Source organism: Erigeron canadensis, chromosome 7, assembly GCF_010389155.1.
Source record: "Erigeron canadensis isolate Cc75 chromosome 7, C_canadensis_v1, whole genome shotgun sequence".
Classification (NCBI taxonomy): domain Eukaryota; kingdom Viridiplantae; phylum Streptophyta; class Magnoliopsida; order Asterales; family Asteraceae; genus Erigeron; species Erigeron canadensis.
The window spans coordinates 24,862,430-24,882,023 of NC_057767.1; the positions used below are offsets into that span (position 1 = coordinate 24,862,430).

The 19,594-nt window shown below is 31.6% G+C and overlaps 1 long non-coding RNA gene across 4 annotated transcripts; it reads left to right on the top strand.

Annotated features, from left to right (window-relative positions):
• Positions 1-7,452: 7,452 nt before the first annotated feature.
• On the top strand, positions 7,453-19,074 carry LOC122607640. Of its 4 annotated transcripts, XR_006325073.1 has the most exons (12): positions 7,453-7,801; positions 8,043-8,175; positions 14,271-14,470; positions 14,561-14,614; positions 15,446-15,496; positions 15,591-15,938; positions 17,122-17,254; positions 17,380-17,570; positions 17,669-17,806; positions 17,891-18,006; positions 18,396-18,750; positions 18,839-19,074. It is a non-coding gene; the product is annotated as an uncharacterized LOC122607640 (long non-coding RNA). The 4 variants fall into 4 exon arrangements; XR_006325072.1 differs by lacking the exon at positions 17,122-17,254 and having other exon boundaries at positions 7,455-7,801; XR_006325074.1 differs by lacking the exon at positions 17,122-17,254 and having other exon boundaries at positions 7,455-7,801; positions 17,891-17,957.
• The last annotated feature ends 520 nt before the right edge of the window (positions 19,075-19,594 follow it).

Here is a 19,594-nt window from a genome sequence, read left to right on the forward strand (position 1 = left end):
CATAGTAACCAAGAAAACACAAATAGTATTAAAAGAAATCATATTGTACCGATAATTTTGATGAATTTGGAAGGAAATAATGAATCCTTGAATAAAAATTGATATTCTTGAACAAATAGAAGATAAGAAATCGACCTACAAAAGCTTCTCCTTCGTTTTTCGTGTTTCTAGGGTTTCGAAATAGTAAAAAGTGACATAGATTCGTCCATAAGGAATAAGAGAGTATATATATGATTTCAGAGGTTGACGATCGTTACTGATGGCTAACGCCCGTTACACGGGCTAACTACAATTCTTTGCAATTTTCGTCCTTCAGACACTAACTCCCGTTAAGGATTTGTAACACCTATTAAGACAGATGTAACTCCCGTTGTAGAAGTTGTAACTGTCGTTACAAACGCCATGTTCCTTGATCCTCTTAACGGCCATTAGGTATTTCTAACGCCCGTCAACCATTTCCTTTCAAAATCAGCCCTTCAGATCCTAACGACCGTTAGTCTGGTTCTAACGCCCATTAGCGAGCAGTTTAATTCCACTTTCCCTTTTGACGACAGTTAAGGTTTGTTTAACGGGAGTTAAGCTCTGGAACTCATGAAATTTTCGTTTTAACATCCTTTTTCGACATGTCTTTCACCCGTTACATCTACGAACATCATTTCTTCATTTCTTAAGTCATTTTCAGCCATTTTCTTCCATGAACCTTCTATGGACCTAAAACCACTCGTACATACCATAAAATATCGAAAGTACATACAAATAACTAATAACTAAGCATAAAATTACCTAAAAACCATGTGGGAAATATGTATATATTAAGTCACATCATACACACTTTTTAGTGTAGAGAAATTTATACACACTTTTATTTTTATATATTTTTACACACAAAAAAGCGTAACAAATTTTTTAATTTGTTCACACTCATTAAAAATGTGAACAAATGCAATATTGTTTGTAGTGATTGATGAATTTGAAAAAATTAATATCAATTGTATATTATATGGTTATGCATATACGGGCATATATACTTTGTCTATTAGCAAAGATACATCAAAAAGAGTTTTTCAAAAATATAACTTGTTTGTGGTGATATAAAAAGAGGTTTAGAATATTTTAAAATAAATTTGAATATTGAATTTCATTTTAGATATTTTATGATTAATTTTAAATTTATATAGTTATTGAAATCATTTAAAACCTTTTTTTAATCATCATAACAATAGAACCTTAATTGTATGTATTTCTTTGAAATAACTCATTAAGGTTTTTATTGTTTATGGTGGTAAAAAAAATGATATATATATCTACCTATATTATAGAGAGACACATTTTTTAACTGTGGATTTCTCAAAAAAAATGCCACATGGCCTTAAATAGTTGGACACTATTATATATTTTATATATATATATATATATATATATATATATATATATATATATATATATATATATATATATATATATCTTTTTAACAATCCATTCATCTATACTGCAAAATAGCTTTTAAGTTCATAAAATGAAGCCAAGTCAGAGTACAACAACACTATTTAGTCATTATTAATTTACTTTTTTTCCAACCAATAATTTATGGGATTATATATAACCACTTTTTCATCATCTATGCTTTCACTTTCTCTTTCACTAACATACCCATTTCTCTTTTTTTCTTTTAAGATTTTTTTTTCAAAACATGTCCTTTTTTCATAATCTTAACAAACATTACTCACATTTAACCTACAGTTAAATGTTTTATGCAGGATTTAGACCATGATTTCACTTTTGAGAGGTATTTTTTTAACAATATATTTTTTCTATAATTTCGTTTTACTTTATTTTTAATATCATAAGTTATTGTTTCGATTATAAGATATGACCAAACATCTTTTTTTATACTCCATATATCTACCTAATACCTATTCATACATAAATAAATATGATAAAAAGAAGAAAGATCCAAATTTTCAGGCTAGGTAGAAAGTGTTGTTTCTTTCCAAGTTTTTGTGAACAATTGAAACTTTGTTGTACCAATTTTATGATTTTTTGGTAGATTTAAATAGCATTGTTGATTTGTTGTAAGTTGTGACATGTGAAGGATATTAAACCTATATTGAAAGGGAAAAAAAATGCAACTTAAATTCTATAATTTTTTTTTTGTTTCGTTTACTTTCAAGTGTTAGTTCTTTATGATATGGGGCTTTCTTTTCTCATGGTTGGTTTAGTTTTTTAATGGTGTTGTTTAAGTTATATTTTAATGTTTCCTGATTTATTATTTGTTTTATTTATTTATTTGATATATAAGATTAATATTTGTAATTGTTTGTTGTATTTTTGGAATTAAAAGTTGTGACACTGAATGAGTTGTTAGCATAGTAATGAGTTGATGAATTTAATTTAATTAATGGTAATGCAAATTATTTTTTGCAACGTTGTATATATAATAACATTAAAAAGAGGCATGTTGCCAAAATAAACCAATTTATTTATATTGTTAAGCAACGTTTTAAGCTTGTTATGCCTTTTAATATATGGTTGGGCTATCTTGATTCTTGAATATGCGTCTTTGTGGCTTATTAGTTTTTTTTTTATACTTTTGTGTTTCTAAAAAGGAATTCAAAATTACATGAGTTTCTAAGAATAATTTTTGTACAACAGTATGTAGTTTTGAAGGTCTCAATAATTACTTTGATGTTTGTGAGTTTATCTAGCCTTACAATATAATGTATGTATATGGTTGTCGTATGGAATTCCTTTTATTTACATATCAAAATAACTAACATTTTTCTTTTTCAAATTTAAGGTGTCAATTTCAAGAAGGTTACTTCTACATGTGTGTTGCTTTTGATCTGTTATTATTAAACTAACAATGTTTTTTTCATAATGCTTTTTAAAAATACATTGAAATGAAAAAATGTTAATTGTGTATTTGGATCAATCTTTGTACATTGGTTTCAAGATTGATAAAATATTTGTCATTTTTCTTTAAACAAGTTTATCATGGCAAAATATTGATGAACAAATCAAACAAACTATGGATGAATATTGAATAGTTATGTTGGTAGCCTATTTAAACATTTTAGACTGGACTAGACAATGATGGAGTCAATTGGAGTGTGGTTTTGGTTGGACAAGTATGGTCAAACAAGACTATTGAAAGACTTTGTTGGACGGTTGATAGTGAAGTATGGTCTTGATGAACATGACTTATTTGTATAGGTAGATATCACTATATATTGTATTTTACTATTTTTAATCTACACTTGTAGCAAGTAATAGATATAGAAGTAACGTAAATTGATATATATGGTTATTAATTTAAAATGAAAAACAGAAATAAGTAATATTATTTTATTAGGTTAGATTAAAAGTTAGGATCCTGATTTTGAAAAGACACAAGTTAAAAGTTTTTTTTTTCTTTTATATTAGAAGTTATGTGTTTATTGATATTAAACTAAAACTACTTCAAAAAAATAAACCAGTGAAAGCTTCACACTAAAAATGTGGTCTTTGCAAACCAAACATCAAAAAACCTATATTAAAATAAAAATGTTTGTTACAAAATACAATACACATAACATTAAATTTATACAATATGTTTAATATATCATTTGTATATTACTTTTTGTGGGTTGCACAACCAAAAATTCTCTATATATATTAAGAAAAGTGAAGGTGGTATTATCACACAGCTAATTAGGTTTGACCTCTTACAAGCTGATTTTTTAATTTATAAATATATAATAAATAAATAATGTGCCTGACCTCATGTTTTTAATAGATTACAAAATTGGCATGTGAGAGGGATTTCACCTAACTTAAGTACTTAACAGTACTACCTTCACTTCCTTCTTTATATATATATATATATATATATATATAAGTGTTATTTATTTATAAAATTTTTTTTAAATAAAAACAAAAATGAATTACAAAAGAAAAAAAGAATGCTCAAGTGTCTAACAAAAATAGTGAAATGGAATTGAAATAGTATGAAATCAATGTTAAAGTCTAAATGCAAATAGTGTGAAATTAATCTAAAAGTCAAAATATTTGAAATGTATATCGAATAGAAATGAAATAAATACAAATTATACAACAATATAGTTAATATCACTTAGTTAAATTAAATGTTAATAATTTTTTTTAGAACGACAAAGTATATAAATATAAATAAGATCTAGCAAAGTACTAGAAAGCCAAAGTACAAAAGATAATTACAATACAATTACAAAAGCAAACACGCTATTTAAGAGCCAACAAACACGTAAACAACACCTAGATAATTCCCCCATGGCTTAAAAGGTGAAAAAACTCGTGCCAATTACAGTAATCCAAGACACGAGAAAACCCTCATGAGACGAAAGCTGAGCCACCAGTTAGATTACTTAGTGTTACTAAATACTATTCTTAAAGCCTAGATGAAGGAGGGTAAATCACCAATAAAGATAAGTGAAGATGTTAAAAAGAACATGATAAAAAAGGTTTCAAAAGGTAAGTTAATGGTTCTATATAAAAAGAAAAGATGAAAGAGATGAGGAAGTGAAGTTGACGTGACAATAAAAAATGAAAACGAAATAGGTAAACGATTATGAATAGTCTAATGTATATGTCATTGACAAAACATAAAGAAAAATTATTTAGTGGGTTGTGCATTCCACAACCGGATACACGCTAGTATATATATATATATACTTGTTAGTATTATATAGACAAAATGATGAATTAACTATGAGTTATTTCAAAGAAATAAATACAATTAAGGTTTTAATTGTTTATGGTGATACAAAAAGAGGTTTTAGGAAGACACATGTCAAGTTGTGTTTGGCTAAAAATTTGCCAAATGGCTACAAATCGGCTCTGCACCCTCGTCCTTATAAGACACAATGTATAAAACAAATAATAAAGTGAAAGCTAATATAGTATGATGGAGCCACTTAATGACATGTGTCATATATTGATTGGTAGGGGTGAGCAAAAACCAAACCGAAAACCGTAAAAGCCATAAAAACCGAAAAATCCGAACCAAAAATACCGAAAACCATTGGTTTTGGTTATCTAAAAGCCGAAAGTTATGGTTCAGTTTTGGTTTCTAATGAAAAACTGAACCATAAAAACCGAACCGAACTAAAACTATATATATTGATTACTTTATTTTATATTTATATCATTTTATTATTAATTTTTGGTAAATATGTTAATATATTTGCATTTTTAGATGTATATAATAATATCATTTATATGTTTAAGTGAAAATACACAACAAGATTGATTTGCTTTAATAAATGTATAATTAAACAACGCGCAAAAGATATAAATAATTATATATAAAATTCGTTTAAAGTTTGTACAACTTACTTTTATGGATTTGTTGTCATTGTTGTAGTGTTATTGTTGCTAATATTTTTTTGAAAAACTGTTGAAATTAATTATGGTGTAATTATATGATATAAACTTATAGACTATTCAAGCTCAATTTGACCCCAACCACAAGTGGTAAAAATCAACTAAAATTGAAAAGTCGAACCGAAATTAACTTAAAACCAAAAACCAATGGTTTTAGTTTTTAAAAACCGAATTATAACGGTTTGGTCTCGATTTTAATCAAAAACCGACCCAAACCGAACCGTACTCACCCCTATTAGGTGGTAAGGAAATTATGACCAAATAATTCACTTATTTTTAAGTTGTCATAAATTGGACATACACCCTCAAAATTGACTACTCAGATAATTTTCTCTTTTTTTAAATATACTATTATATTTCTATATATCATTTGTCTAAGATATACCATTTTATATTCTAAGCCCATTAAGTTATATATTTATATATTAAGCCCATAAATAAACTAAAATGTTGGGAAATAATCGATCCACTACCAAACACTATAATATTTATGCTTTTCTTCTCTTTTCGTTTTATCAATTTGAAACTATCTCCGACGACTCCATCGATTTTCATTTAGGCCTCTTTATTTTTCATAAGATTTGTGTCTAAATCTAAGTGTCGGTTTAAAATGTTGAAAGGTGATTTAAATGTTTGAAATCTGAATCATTAAAACTAATTGTTCATCTAAAAACATCTAAAAACCTATATATACCTATATATTTAGACACATTTATTTTGTCACTATGGGTATGTTTGTTAGCAAGTTTTTAAGAGTATCAAGATCTATGATTTTGAGAAAAAAAAAAAACTTCTATTATATAAAAAGTCTCAGTTTCATTAAAAAAGCTTCAAGTTTTAGGTTGAAGCTAACAACTTCAAGTCCAACTTCACTTCCACCAGTATTTGAGATTGGGCTATAACTTCTAAAATGTAAAAATACTCTACTATCTTTTTTTTCTTTCACCATGAACTTCTACACTATGTATAAGATATGCAAAATACTTCCTTTTGATTTTTTATGTAATGATCTTACCCAAATTTGTATATAACGTTCAGCGGCCGACCACTTTTAAGATTAATTCCATATCAAAAAAGATTTCGATACACAATATTTTAAAAAAAAATATTATTATCAAATTTTAACATATCTTATTTATAAGCAAGTTATAACTCTGTATATTAACTCTACTAGCCTAAGCTGAGTACAAAAGATGCAAGCTAAAGGTCTAATCGTTGTATGAGTTAATATTATGGATGCACACACTCTTGAGTCTCTAATGCAGGTTTATATAGGCATCAACCATGCCTTATATGCTGTCCATTGTCTTCCACACGTGTTGATCCAACGACTTTTGCATGATCAGTACCAGGTGAGAGTAACACCGTCCTTTATGTTCCTCATATGCTTTCAAAGCATGATTGTGCAGGCACATGACAATAGACACCTCGTATAATGTTTACAATCACCGAATGATATTCTAGAATGTTCTTTCTAATGCTTATCTAGATAGGTGATGTTTATACAAAGTTGTATAACAACATTAGAGCACTTGCAATATTCTAAGCTGTATAGTACCTTCCAAGCTGACTGTAAGAACTAAGTTGACTTCCACCCATCAACTTGGCCTTCCATCCTTGATCTTCATCTTTGACTTTAGACCAAGTTCTTATCTTCTAATTGATGTAGTTTGAATGACACCATCTTATTATCTTTACATTGAAGATGTTTAGGCTGATTCAACTTGGATCAGTACAAGCTGACTTAGCTACAAACCAAAGAGTTAAGCATTTCTTAATTTGTTTGTCATCTTCAAATTAGATTTTTCTATGAACAACTTAACTCCAACAATAACTATTAATTATGTTATAAGTTATAACGACAATTTAATATGTTTTACCCGCATATTATTTGAAAAACAACCTATTATACATTATATACATTATTAATTATTGTTATCTTATTATAATATATAATATACATAAATCCATACAATAATGGATAAAAAATACAGTACAATTAATGGACACATAAAAAAAGAGAGAAACATATGCATACTTCAATTTCAATCTAACCTATCGACGGTTTAAACACCACAGCCGCCAACCTCCTCATACCAATATATACTTCCCATTTTTTATTCTGTGTTTTTTTGGAACGAGAAAAAGAAAACAAAATTAGGTTCTTGTGTTTTTTTCTTTTTCCTAAATATAGATAAAATTGTGGCAGCTGAGGACGATGGCCGGAGGCTAGCAGACCACGGTGTTTGTTCCTTGATCTGATTGGTTTAAAACCCAATTGTTGTATTCCTTCTTTCTCCTCCTTTCTTGTTTTTAGATTCAAAATCTATTTTGAAGATTTTGTTTGTCTGAGTATTTAAGAGGTTTCTCATACTTTGCATCGATCCGAAAAATTTCAAAGGTATTGACGCATATTTGTTATGTATCTTCTCTAATCACTGATTATTAATTTACTTCTTTTGCTTTGTATCTAAAAGTAATTTTGTTTAAGGTTAGGTTTTTCTTCTTTATAAAAATAGACATTTTATTATAATATTTCTTTTTTCAGGTTTTTTTTCCATCTTGTCTAACACCAGCAAATTAATTTAACATAAACTTTACACAAAGTTTTGAAAAATAGGTATCTTTTCATTGTGTTACAGGAGCTTTATCACTAGAAAAGATGAGGTTTATCAAGATTAGTATAGCAAACCTTCAATGGCGTCTTATTCAACATCATCGGGTTCTAAAGACTTGACTGTAGACGTGTTTTTGAGGTTCAGAATTACTTGCTAGGTATAATTTCATACTTTTGAAACTTTAATATTAGTTTCATAATACTTTTTCTTATTAGGATTTAAAAAAAAAAAGTTGTAGAGAATCACAATTTAGAAAGCGTTATTACATTCTTTATACATCCATGTAATGAATTTAAGCCTTTTTTTACGGTGTTGTTTCAACACTTTCGCATTGGAATTTGATGTTCTTAATTTTTGATGATGTGTACCTGTTATTTATCCATGATTATTATTTTAATATAAGACGTTCGTATCATTTTATATTTGAAATTGAGTAAGAATTAGAACGAACATATAAAAAATGTAACCCGTGCCCCGACTATAGAATTTTGGGTATCCCGACCAGGCACTTTCTGCTGCAACGTCTATAACAACCCTCATTTTTAATATTATATATGTGCTAGTTAGTTGCCTATGATCTTGCAAGCCATAGTTATATTAGAAGCTAGTAGATAATGCCCCTAAATTAGCAATCTAAAACTATTATTTAGTTCTAAATTAAATTTAATAAAAATACCATTGAACAAAAATTTTGTTGTTAATCAATTAAGTTATATAAATAATAATGTAAGACTTACAAATTGAGATAACAATCAAGAATTCTTAAAAATGTTCAACAATTTAATCACCAAGCAAAATTTAAGTAAATGACAAGAAAATAAAAATGACCATCTCAAAGTATATTTATAAACTAATAGGTACATAAAAATGCTTAATAAGTGTATAAATGTCTAATAAAAATACAAGTTAATAACTAATGGATCAAGTAACAAATTTTAAAACACAAATGTATATGTATATATATACACGACACATACATATATATACAAGGTTGTAAATAACGCTTCACGGTGATTCGATGGCTAGTGACCTTTAAGGTTAAATTCCCTTTCGCGGAGTTATAACGGCGTTATAACGGAGACTATAAATTATAAAGAAATATATTTTAAAAAATTTATATATATTACCAATATCATAATAAAATAAGTCAATAGTCATAAAAAAAACTATTTAACTTTCAATATTCTGTAGGTATTAAAATTAATGTGTTTTACCTTTCATATATTTTATTATATATATATATATATATATATATATAACTCTTTATAATACACTTTTAGCAATATATCAGTAATAGGTACGGAGTAATATTTAAAATATATGGAAAAGATATATATATATTTAACAAAAGGATTAAATTTGATAGGGCTTGCTAGCTGTAAACCTCAAATTTGATATTGGCCTGCTGTAAACCTCAACCCTTCATTCATTTCATTTTTTATTACTACATATATATCATATATATGTGAACATGTGATCGTATCTTCTGTTCTCTCACCTTTCTCTCTTTTTGCTTCTTCAACTTCAAATATATAGTGAATCAACACCGTTTGAAAATGACCACCTCCTGATCAACTTACGGCATGGATGTAAAGGTTTTTTTGAATGGCAATCATTCTTGTATTTGATTAACCTATTTTTTCTTCCTTCTTTTATCTTCTATTGAAATTGTTAAATATGCTAGTGACTTTGAACTGTTTGTGATTTGCATAAGAGGTTTATTTTTTAACCTAAACTATACGAAACTTGTAAAGTTGGTCAAGTTTAGGTCTCGACTTGTATTAATTTTGAACCTGAAAACTCATTTGGGTTTTGGTTCAGGTTATGTCAATCAAGTTTGCGACTTGTAAATTTGAACAATTTTAGGGTTTTTTTTTTTTTTGTAAGAAACTTGTAATCTTATTTAAGTTTAGGTCTCGACTTGTATTAATTTTGAACCTGAAAACTCATTTGGGTTTTGGTTCAGGTTATGTCAATCAAGTTTGCGACTTGTAAATTTGAACAATTTTAGGTTTTGTTTTGTTTTTGTAAGAAACTTGTAATCTTATTTAAGTTTAGATCTAGACTTGTACTAATTTTAAACTTGAAAACTCACTTCAGTTTTGGTTTGAATTGGGTCAATTAAGTTTGAGATTTGTAGACTTAAATAATTTTAGGTTCTGACTTACAATGATGGGTTGTTTTTTATCTAAAAAAAAAAAATCAAAACTGGGATTTTGTCAAAATTTATGTTTTGCACGTTTTCGTTAATTAAGTATATGAATGGACTGTGATAGTCATTGATTGTATTTGCTGTTATTTTTATTCTTTTGTGAAAACTATGTGTTTTTAAAGAATAATTTGAATTGTATTTCTTATATTTTTGTTTTGGTGCATTTTTGTTTGTTTGTCTTGATTGTATTTGGCACTACGGTTTGTGACTCTTCATAATTGTGTGTACGATCCATTTATGGAAGATCAGACTCCTGAAGCATATCATCCGTTGATGCGGTTTTTGCAACGTTCTCGTATACGCCATTTGATTTCTATGAATCCAGTTATTTGGGAACGTTATGTTAATGATTTCTGGACTAGTGTTACATATCATCCTGCTCGAGATGGTAATCAGGCTTACATCCGGGCGGTTGTAAATGGTAGAGAGCTGACTTTTACTATGCAAGAGATGTGTTCAGCACTACAGCTTGGAGATGCGGCTCAGTTTGATGAAAGGATTGAATTTCCTTTGACTTTGCGAAATGGTGCTGAAGATAGAATGGGATATCTTTCTACGTTTACTAAGAACAAAGGTATCAAGAAACCTGGTTTCTTTGAGCAATGGAGATTTTTTGCTCATATCATTGTTTCTTGCTTTGGACAGAAGAAAAGCGGTTTTGATTCTTTGAATGGACGAGAGTTCTCCATGATGATAGCTCTCACTTACAATAAACCGTTCAGTTTTGCTAAGTTTTTGTGGGAGAATCTTCGGTCAAATATTTCTACAGCTCTTGATAGTCGGTTTTTGATGTATCCGAGATTTATCACCGCTATCATTAATGATCGGTTGCCTGGTTTGATGCCTGTCGGCAAATTGTTGAAGGTTAATGTTTGTTGGGACACGTATCTTTCATACCATGACTTCTCATGATAATGGTAGAACTGATGAAGAACTACGGGTGCCGTTGTTTGGTCATTTGGTGGATGTGCATTATGTTGCGCCTGTTGATGATGGCTGGGAGGATGATGATTTTGTTGCTCCTCGGGGTCAAATACCAGATCCTGCTACTGTGATCCTCAGATTCCGTTACCTGATTAGGCTGTTGTTCCCGAGGTACATATTGTTTATGTTGTTGTCGACATACACTATCGAGACCATCCAGTGCATAGACCTCCTGATCCTGTAGATGCTTTTCTTGATCATGTTCTTGAGGATGATTGACCTCTTCTTGATATGTCACTTATCTATACCGGATGGTGATTTCTTTACTGACAGTGCTGGCTTGGATAAATCTGTTGATTGGGGTTCTGATGCAGCCTTCCTTGGGCTTGATTTTTCTACTCCTGGTTTTGGTTCTACTGTTGGACCTTCTACTAGTATTGGTCCGTCAATCACTCGTCTTGGTTTGGTTCCATATTCTGTTTCCACTTCTCTTTCAAGTGATGCTAGTACTCCTTCAGGGTATGTATATGGAAGAAGTGATTCCTGTGTCACCAGTGGAAAAACGAAAGCGCAACGATTCTAAAGAAGAGGATGAAAACTATGAGCCTAGATAGAGTAAAAGAGGCAAAGACTTTGCTTGGAAAATTAAATGAAACACTAGTTGCTCATCAACAGTCGATAAACAGTCATTGGGATACACTTGATAAAGTTACTAGCTGGATAAAGTATTTTGAAGATCGACTCGCAGCTTTGGCATCTAGGGGGAGAGTAGTGATCCCTTCTGATGCTTGTAAGGTTGGGTATTCTTCTGGTAATGATCGGCCGAATGATAAAGACGATGATCCTAATGAATCTAGAGGTCGTGAGATGCCAAAGTGCTCGACATCTCATGCTCGAGGTGTTGCTACCACTCAGGGGGAGTCTGATGCATCTAGAAGCAAAAGGAGCTCTGGAAAATCTCATGTTGTTATCCTTGATGATGAGGTTGAGACTTCTAAAGCAGTAGGAAGTGAAAGGGTATCTGAAGGCCTTCCTGTTGATAAGGAAGTGGACTTAGATCAAATCATCTCTAATGATGAGATCATTGGTACTGAAGATGTTGTGGCTGATGTTGTTGAAGTTGTTTATCAACAAACTAAATCTGTAAAGGCCACTAAAGATTCTCTGAGTAGAAAGATACGAAAGAAAGTTTTTTCGTGAAGGAATCACTGATGAAGAATGTTCTGAACGGAAGATTAAGAAAGCTTCAAAGATTCTTTACATAAACAAGTTGAAAGATTCTTCATTACCAAGCACTGGTGGACGTATTTTGAGTTTCTTTTGGGATTATGAAATACGTGTGTTTGCTGTGAAAAGAACTTCTGGGGTGATGTATTTTAGACCAAATAAGATAGCATTGAGTACTTTACCGAAAAGGGATTTTGTTGATATTACAAAAGTTCCTTTTTTATAGTAAAAGTCCACGTGCTGATCATCTTGTTGATATGATGAAATATGAAACAAGTACCGGTAATTTTCAGAATTTTCGTCCTCAGAAGGGTCAACGGTTGATTAAGCCAAATGAAGTCGACCCGATTACTAAGAAGCCGAAAGGACGAGTGGTTTTTAATGAAATTCAATGCTTAAAAGAAGTTCCGATGAAGAAGTTTAAGCCGAATATTTTGTTAAAAATGAAATTTTGGAGAATGGATGTATAATAAAGTCAACCTTGACTTTTGACCAAGTCAAGCTCGACTGTTGACCAAGTCAAGCTCGACCTTTGACCAGGTCGAGCTCGTGTGATGTCCAAGATGGGCTTTGGTCCATGAAATTCTAGGTCTGTTTAGTCCATTAAGTTTTAGTATAAATAGAGATTACACCTTATGTTTAAGGTTGATCTCTTAGTTGGTTTTTCGTTTCACATTTTCATATTTCGAACTTGTAATTGCATTTACCGAAGTAATATACAGTTCCAGTTTGTCCACTTGTGTTCTTGATCATATATTGTGTTGATTGCTAGTGTATAAGATTTTCTGCGCTTATACATTAGATACTTAATCTCGTGTGATCCGGTGGCAAAAGGGACTTTCAGTTATACTAGACTATTGTAGTAACATACCATACAGATACATATTCTACACTATAATAACATATTATACATATTATATATATATTGTACTAATAACATATTATACAAATATTACGCAATATACGAACTAGACATATAAGTTGTAACGGCATTAAGGAAGACATGGATAATTTGTTTATTAGACTCTTATTTGGGCTGGGTTCAATTTACTTCATGTATCAAAATCCTAGAGTTTGGGCTACTTTTGGCTGGGGTCTATCTCCCCCACCTTTATAAGGTTGCATCCGCCCCTGGCCGTATGCACGTGGTGATATTCCATCTAAAGACCGAGTTTTTAGATTTTTTGAGTCAAAGTAATTTACCCTAATTACAAACTTGTTTAATAGTAACCGGTTTGCTGATCTTGGAGATGAAGATGCTATACGTATGTCTGGTCATATGTTTAGAATTGATATTTACCGGGCGAGAGCATACATATGTCGTGTCAAAGTATTTACTAAGATTGGTGGAAGATCTAAATGCATGGAATAGTTTTGCATGGGGGCTCATATGTGTGGCCCAAACACGTATACAAGCTTAAAGAATGCAAAAAAGAGAATGGATATCAACTGTCAACTTTCTGACAATACTACAAAGCCAAAGATGTCAATATTAACTTTTACCGGATTTTTATGGGCATTTAAGGTGATGAAATAAAACTTTTATAACAACTTTACAAAAATAAATACATTAGTGAATTTATTTTAATGTGTTTATACATACTTTATTTTAGATTTGGATACTAGAGACAATTGCTTAGCATGTGTGTTGCTGGGAACATGATTATGCCATGATCCCAAGAGCACTTGGTTCGAGAAAGTTATCCATGTTTCATGTGAAAGAAGATTGTGTTGAATTTTTAAGTAGCATTCATAATGTAAGATTACAACTTATTTCTAAATGCTTGCTGGTTAGAAAATTTCATGGAATGCTACTAGTTAGTGATTGCATCTATATCTTAATATATATATTAATTTTTACTAATGGGTAAATACATTTTTCTTTGTAGCTTCGACCACCGATACATCCTTTACAAGCTAAGGATAATGAGCGTGCACAAGAACGGTACATCTTGAGTTCTGCCTATTTTAATAGGCTTCCCTGGCCGACACTAGGAGTGAATCAAAAAGTCAAGTACACCCAGGTCCAAGAGTTCCTGAATTGCGTAATCTAAAGGACCGTGTATCCGCTCTTGAGCAAAAAGTTTAGGTATGATAATGCACAAAGAAGTAAGAAAATATCTAGTCATATGTTTAAGTGAATGTATAGTTTTTTTCATATATGTTGTCATACATACAGAAAGAAGAGGATGGTGATTGGCTCATGTTGGATGAATTGCTCAATGAACATAAGGTTTGGTAAACTTGTCCTATAAAAATTTGTTTATCATGGATGTAAATGGATCCCGTATTCTTTGTCGGATGAATATATAAGTCGCTCATACACAATGCTTATTTATGCATGCTTACTCTATTCTTTTTTACATATATTATGCACTAATTAAACATTTGAATGAGCACTCTGAATAATATTTCGAGAACTGTTTCAAAGACAGTAAGTGATACTTGATAACATGGACTAAAATAACCTAACATGGCTTTTATTTCCCAAGGGTTTTTCCATGCTTGTACTTTAAATTAGTATTTTTCATCAATATAAATTTACAGGTAACCCTCCTTGCCAAAAAAATAAAGATACAAATTATTTCATGAAATGCAAAAACTGGTTAATTTTCCTACTCTTTGAAGTATGAATGGATGATGTATGACTTTGCACACAATATGGGTAAAATGTTGGAGTCGGTCTATGTGTCTAGTATGTTAGTTGCCTTTAGGTGTTGGGCTAAATGAACTAATCGATGAAGTTAAGGTTTGGTAAACTTGTCCTATACAAATTTGTTTATTAAACGAAAAGCCTTTTTTTATACTGTTTTACATATGTAGAAACACATGGAGGAACAAAATGAAGAGGTTGTTGACCGGGAAAATGTAGCCTAGCTGCATAATTTATAGGGGTTATGTTCAAGTGCAAATGAGCTCGCTGGAAAACTTGATTAGATTAAGGGTATAGTTGATCTAGTAGACACTCGAATGAGATCCGTATATTCATATCAAAGTGATACGTGTGATGATGTTTTGGTTGAGAATTTAGCCGTTGTTAATCAATGTTGTGAATCAATGACAGGATATTGCCGACACAGGAATAGGACTTTGCCCGAAGCCACCACCTGTTAAGGTTTTCGTGCATAACAAATTACTAGAAAACATCTTTTATTTTATTATATGCATGTCCTAATATGTTTTTCAATGCTCTTATTGCTTATGAACAGGAAGAAGCTGTTTATATCTTGAATAAAAATCGTTTATGGGAGATCTTAACACAATCAGACGAACAGAAGCCTTTCATCACTGAGGAAGAATTCAAAAAGTCACACCATTACCAAAGGTTTGGGGCAGATTTAGAAGCAAGGAAAAGGAAGTCAAGTTTTCCTTGGAATAGTGCTAATGTGAGTAAACCATCCACCCATGATGAAGAAGAAAAGTTCACTGCTTTTAAAAGAGGAGAACCTGTAGATATTACCGAGGCATCGTTGCCCGGGTACATGAAGAAAGATTTCAACAAATTGAAGGCATTGGTGCAGTCTTATATGCCGTGCCCGGTGACACCTTGGATTGAGGTACTACTTAAACCATTGTAATTGAATTCTAGTAAAGCTGTCAAAATGTGTGGGGCTGCTAGAGATAATTATAGTACTGCATAGCATGAGGAGACTCACCTTGTGAATGTATGAGATGTTGCTTAGGTCAAAAACTGCCACCACAGCATGACTAGCAACACGTTGGTTTTCTGGTGAATTTTTTTAAAACTTTAGCTCAAAAACTAAGCTTCTATAAATATACATATAGGTTCCATTGCTGCAGTTCAGATGGACAAACCTTTTTTCTGAATGATTAGTGTTAATAAGATACATACCAGCCACCTTTAGTACGGGTATCTCTTTCAGAAGAAAGCTCCCAATCCCGTCAATACCCTTCCATATACACTTCTATAATCTTCAAAGCTGCCTGCATCTCATACAATTCACAAAGATGAAAATTTTAAACCAGAAAAACTTGATGAGTGGTCAAAAAGATACCCGAGGTGTGAATATAGTTGTAAATCCTGAAACAAAGTTCAGTGCCTTGTATGATGCATAACTAGGATCTGCATACACTTCTGTGACAAACAGCAATAAAGAGATGTTATCCTGCTTTAGGTTTTGCTGAAGGTACTAGATTCCTTACGTTTGGAGATCACAAAAACCTTTTTTAAATGCTATTGAAATCTTTATGTAATGTACATGGAGAGTCAGATGATTAAAACACTATGTAACTGGCTAGGTGGTGATGTTTATCCACATTGGTTTCCTAGTAATATGTTGTGTTCTTATAAATGGTCACTTCTAGTTAGCAGCAGGGAATTTGCTTTCTTCGTAAAGGGTAAAAGTTGTAATACAGTATTATGTACAATTTCTTATATACATTAAACGAAACAGATGTGCACAATTAATTTAGGTTTCTTGAACTTCATCAATTCTCTTTCTAAAGAAACAGCAGCTGGGACATAAACCTTTCAGTGTTCTGCTATAGATTCATAATACTTAGTTGTTTGGTTCAAGACTAAAATGTATTCTTACCCAAGTCTCTATGCTTTCACCATATTGAATGTGTCACATTCATGATGAACATGTTATTTCGTTGTATCATAAGACAGAATGTGATGCTACTCTGACAAATAAATGGTCATCTACTAGTAAAACCGTACAAGATGGTTACTTATCGTAACTTGGTGAGTCATTTCTCTTGTGAAAATTCTTGCAGAGCCACCTGTGATTACTTTATGTAAGAGATATAGGTTTCAATATCCTAGGTCTGCCCAGCTCCACTAACTGATATAACCAACCAAGTCACAGATTAGACCTGACTTTCCAAACTAGTTGTAATTTTGAACAAGGTATGATCGGTAAACTAAATATTGACTAAACTAAATATTTATTGTCATTTATTTTAACTTTATGCGTATATATTGAATGCCTTGTTACTACTTATTAACTTCTAGTAAACTTCTTTAATATATAGGATCTAACACGGGATGATCCATCAAAGCTATACCCGGTGCCGGGTTATCAATACTGGATTTGCACAATTTGGGAAATCTTGAGGGATGGAATTTGTTCTTTTCTCGTGATACAATCATAAGACCATCCTTTTGGAAATCTTTACTTTGCTTGGATCATCAGTCTCTACAAAATGGTTGGTTGCATGATGAGGTTAGAATTTGTATGCCATTGACTATTAATTTATAAAAAATATTGAATCAAATATTATTATACTTACGTTGTCATGTCAACAACATATATCATTATAGGTTGATTATCTGAACGAAACCAGGCCAGATTGGTGTATGGTTGACAACCGGTTTTTGACACTTCTAATGAGGGGCGATGTAAGCGAGTTATATGGAAATGGCAGTAGGTTTAAAGTGTCCTGGTGAGAAGCTCGCCGGGTATGCAAATACATATATTTACTTACACAGTCACATGCATAGCTATTCATTCCCTTTAAGTAACAAGCGTACTGTAAACCATAGGTATTCATTCCGATTAACAACAATCAATAAGCATTGGACGCTCGACCTCCTTGATATACCAACTGGGGTCATTACCATATAGGGTTTATTCTATTTACACGAAATTCCTATTAAAGGTAACCTATTTTGTTTTCGTCTATTTAAAGGATCCTATATTCAAAAAATTCATAATAAAGTGTATATCGTTAGTTTTTGACAGACGAAGTTCGTTAAGTGCCACGTCATCAGTTTTGATGACGTGGCAATTGACTTTTATCGGCCTAAAGTCAATGAATATATATGAGTCGGTCAAAGTCAAGTGCCACATCATCAAAACTGATACGTGGCATCATTGACGTGGCACTTAACGAGCTCTGTCTGTCAAAAACTAACGATATACCCTTTATTAGGAATTTTTTGAAAATAGGATCCTTTAAATAGACGAAAACAAAATAGGTTACCTTTATTAGGAATTTCATGTAAATAGGTTACCTTTTTATGGAATTTTCCCTACCATATATGACAGTTATCATGGAGCTCTACAAGTACCAACGGACATAGCAGGAGTTATCAGAATGTTTAACAACGTCCAAATAAACCTACCCTTATATCTTGAGAGGTTGGTGTATTCAATAAGCAAGCATCGATAATCGGTCGTACAACATAACATTTGAACCTTTTCTAGAAGATATGACCCGTTGACAAGGACATTTGTATGGGGTCTGTGGTGTGTTTCAATGTATATTTTTGTATCGTTTAAGTCATGGGTTGGGCTTAGAGGTGGATGATCCACTCCAAGCTGCGTTAGCATACCGAGAGCGCATGGCTAATCTTTTCATAGAACATAAAGAATGTGCGTCTGATCTCGCTAAACAACACAGGTTCTATTACAACTTTAATGAAGTTGTAGCATCAGGTCCCTAAATTTAGATCTTGTTTAATTTATTCTGGTAATTTTTTCCATGCTAGGCTGAAGGCAGCAAAGATACGGACTTCTTGAAGAATTGAGTTACTAAAGTTAGGTGTATTTGGCTGCAAACTTGTACCGAAGTTTGCCTATTTATATGACGGGATGTAATGACTACTAGGATAGGGGAGCTTTTGGCTGCAACTTGTACCAAAGAATGCTTAGTAATTTGACTGGATGTAATGACTATTAGCTTGTCGTTTTGAAACCGCTAATGTTTTTAATTTTTTTTTGGTAACCTTAAGTTTTCATGTCGCTAATGTTAAGTGTATGGGTCAATATTGTTTCTTGCCAAATTGTTGAGATGTTTCTTAGGCCCCTGGTACAGAAGGCACAGGTGGACCAACTATACAACAGGTCGGGTGTTATGTGTTGTTTTGGAGCAGCTTTTGAGGAATCAAGACGCGCGTGTAATATAATAGTCACGGTATTTGAAGGAGCACAAATACTGGTCAAAACCCTCACTGGTCACCTTCTACTCCTTGATGAAGATAATCACTATATTAGTCTATTTTTTACAAAAACAAGATTATCACTATATTAGTCTATTTTTTACAAAGTGGTTTACAAGCTTTTGTGCAGCAAAGATGCACTTTGGGAGGCCTTTGAATCTTGGATCCCATTTGACCTGTATTCATTTTAGATACTCGTACTAATTTCCCAGTTTCACCCATCAGGGTTAAAGAAGCATCCAAATGTCGAAGTTGTCACCTCTACTAAATATGCTTCTGGATTTCTTTCCTAACCCTATAGCCTAG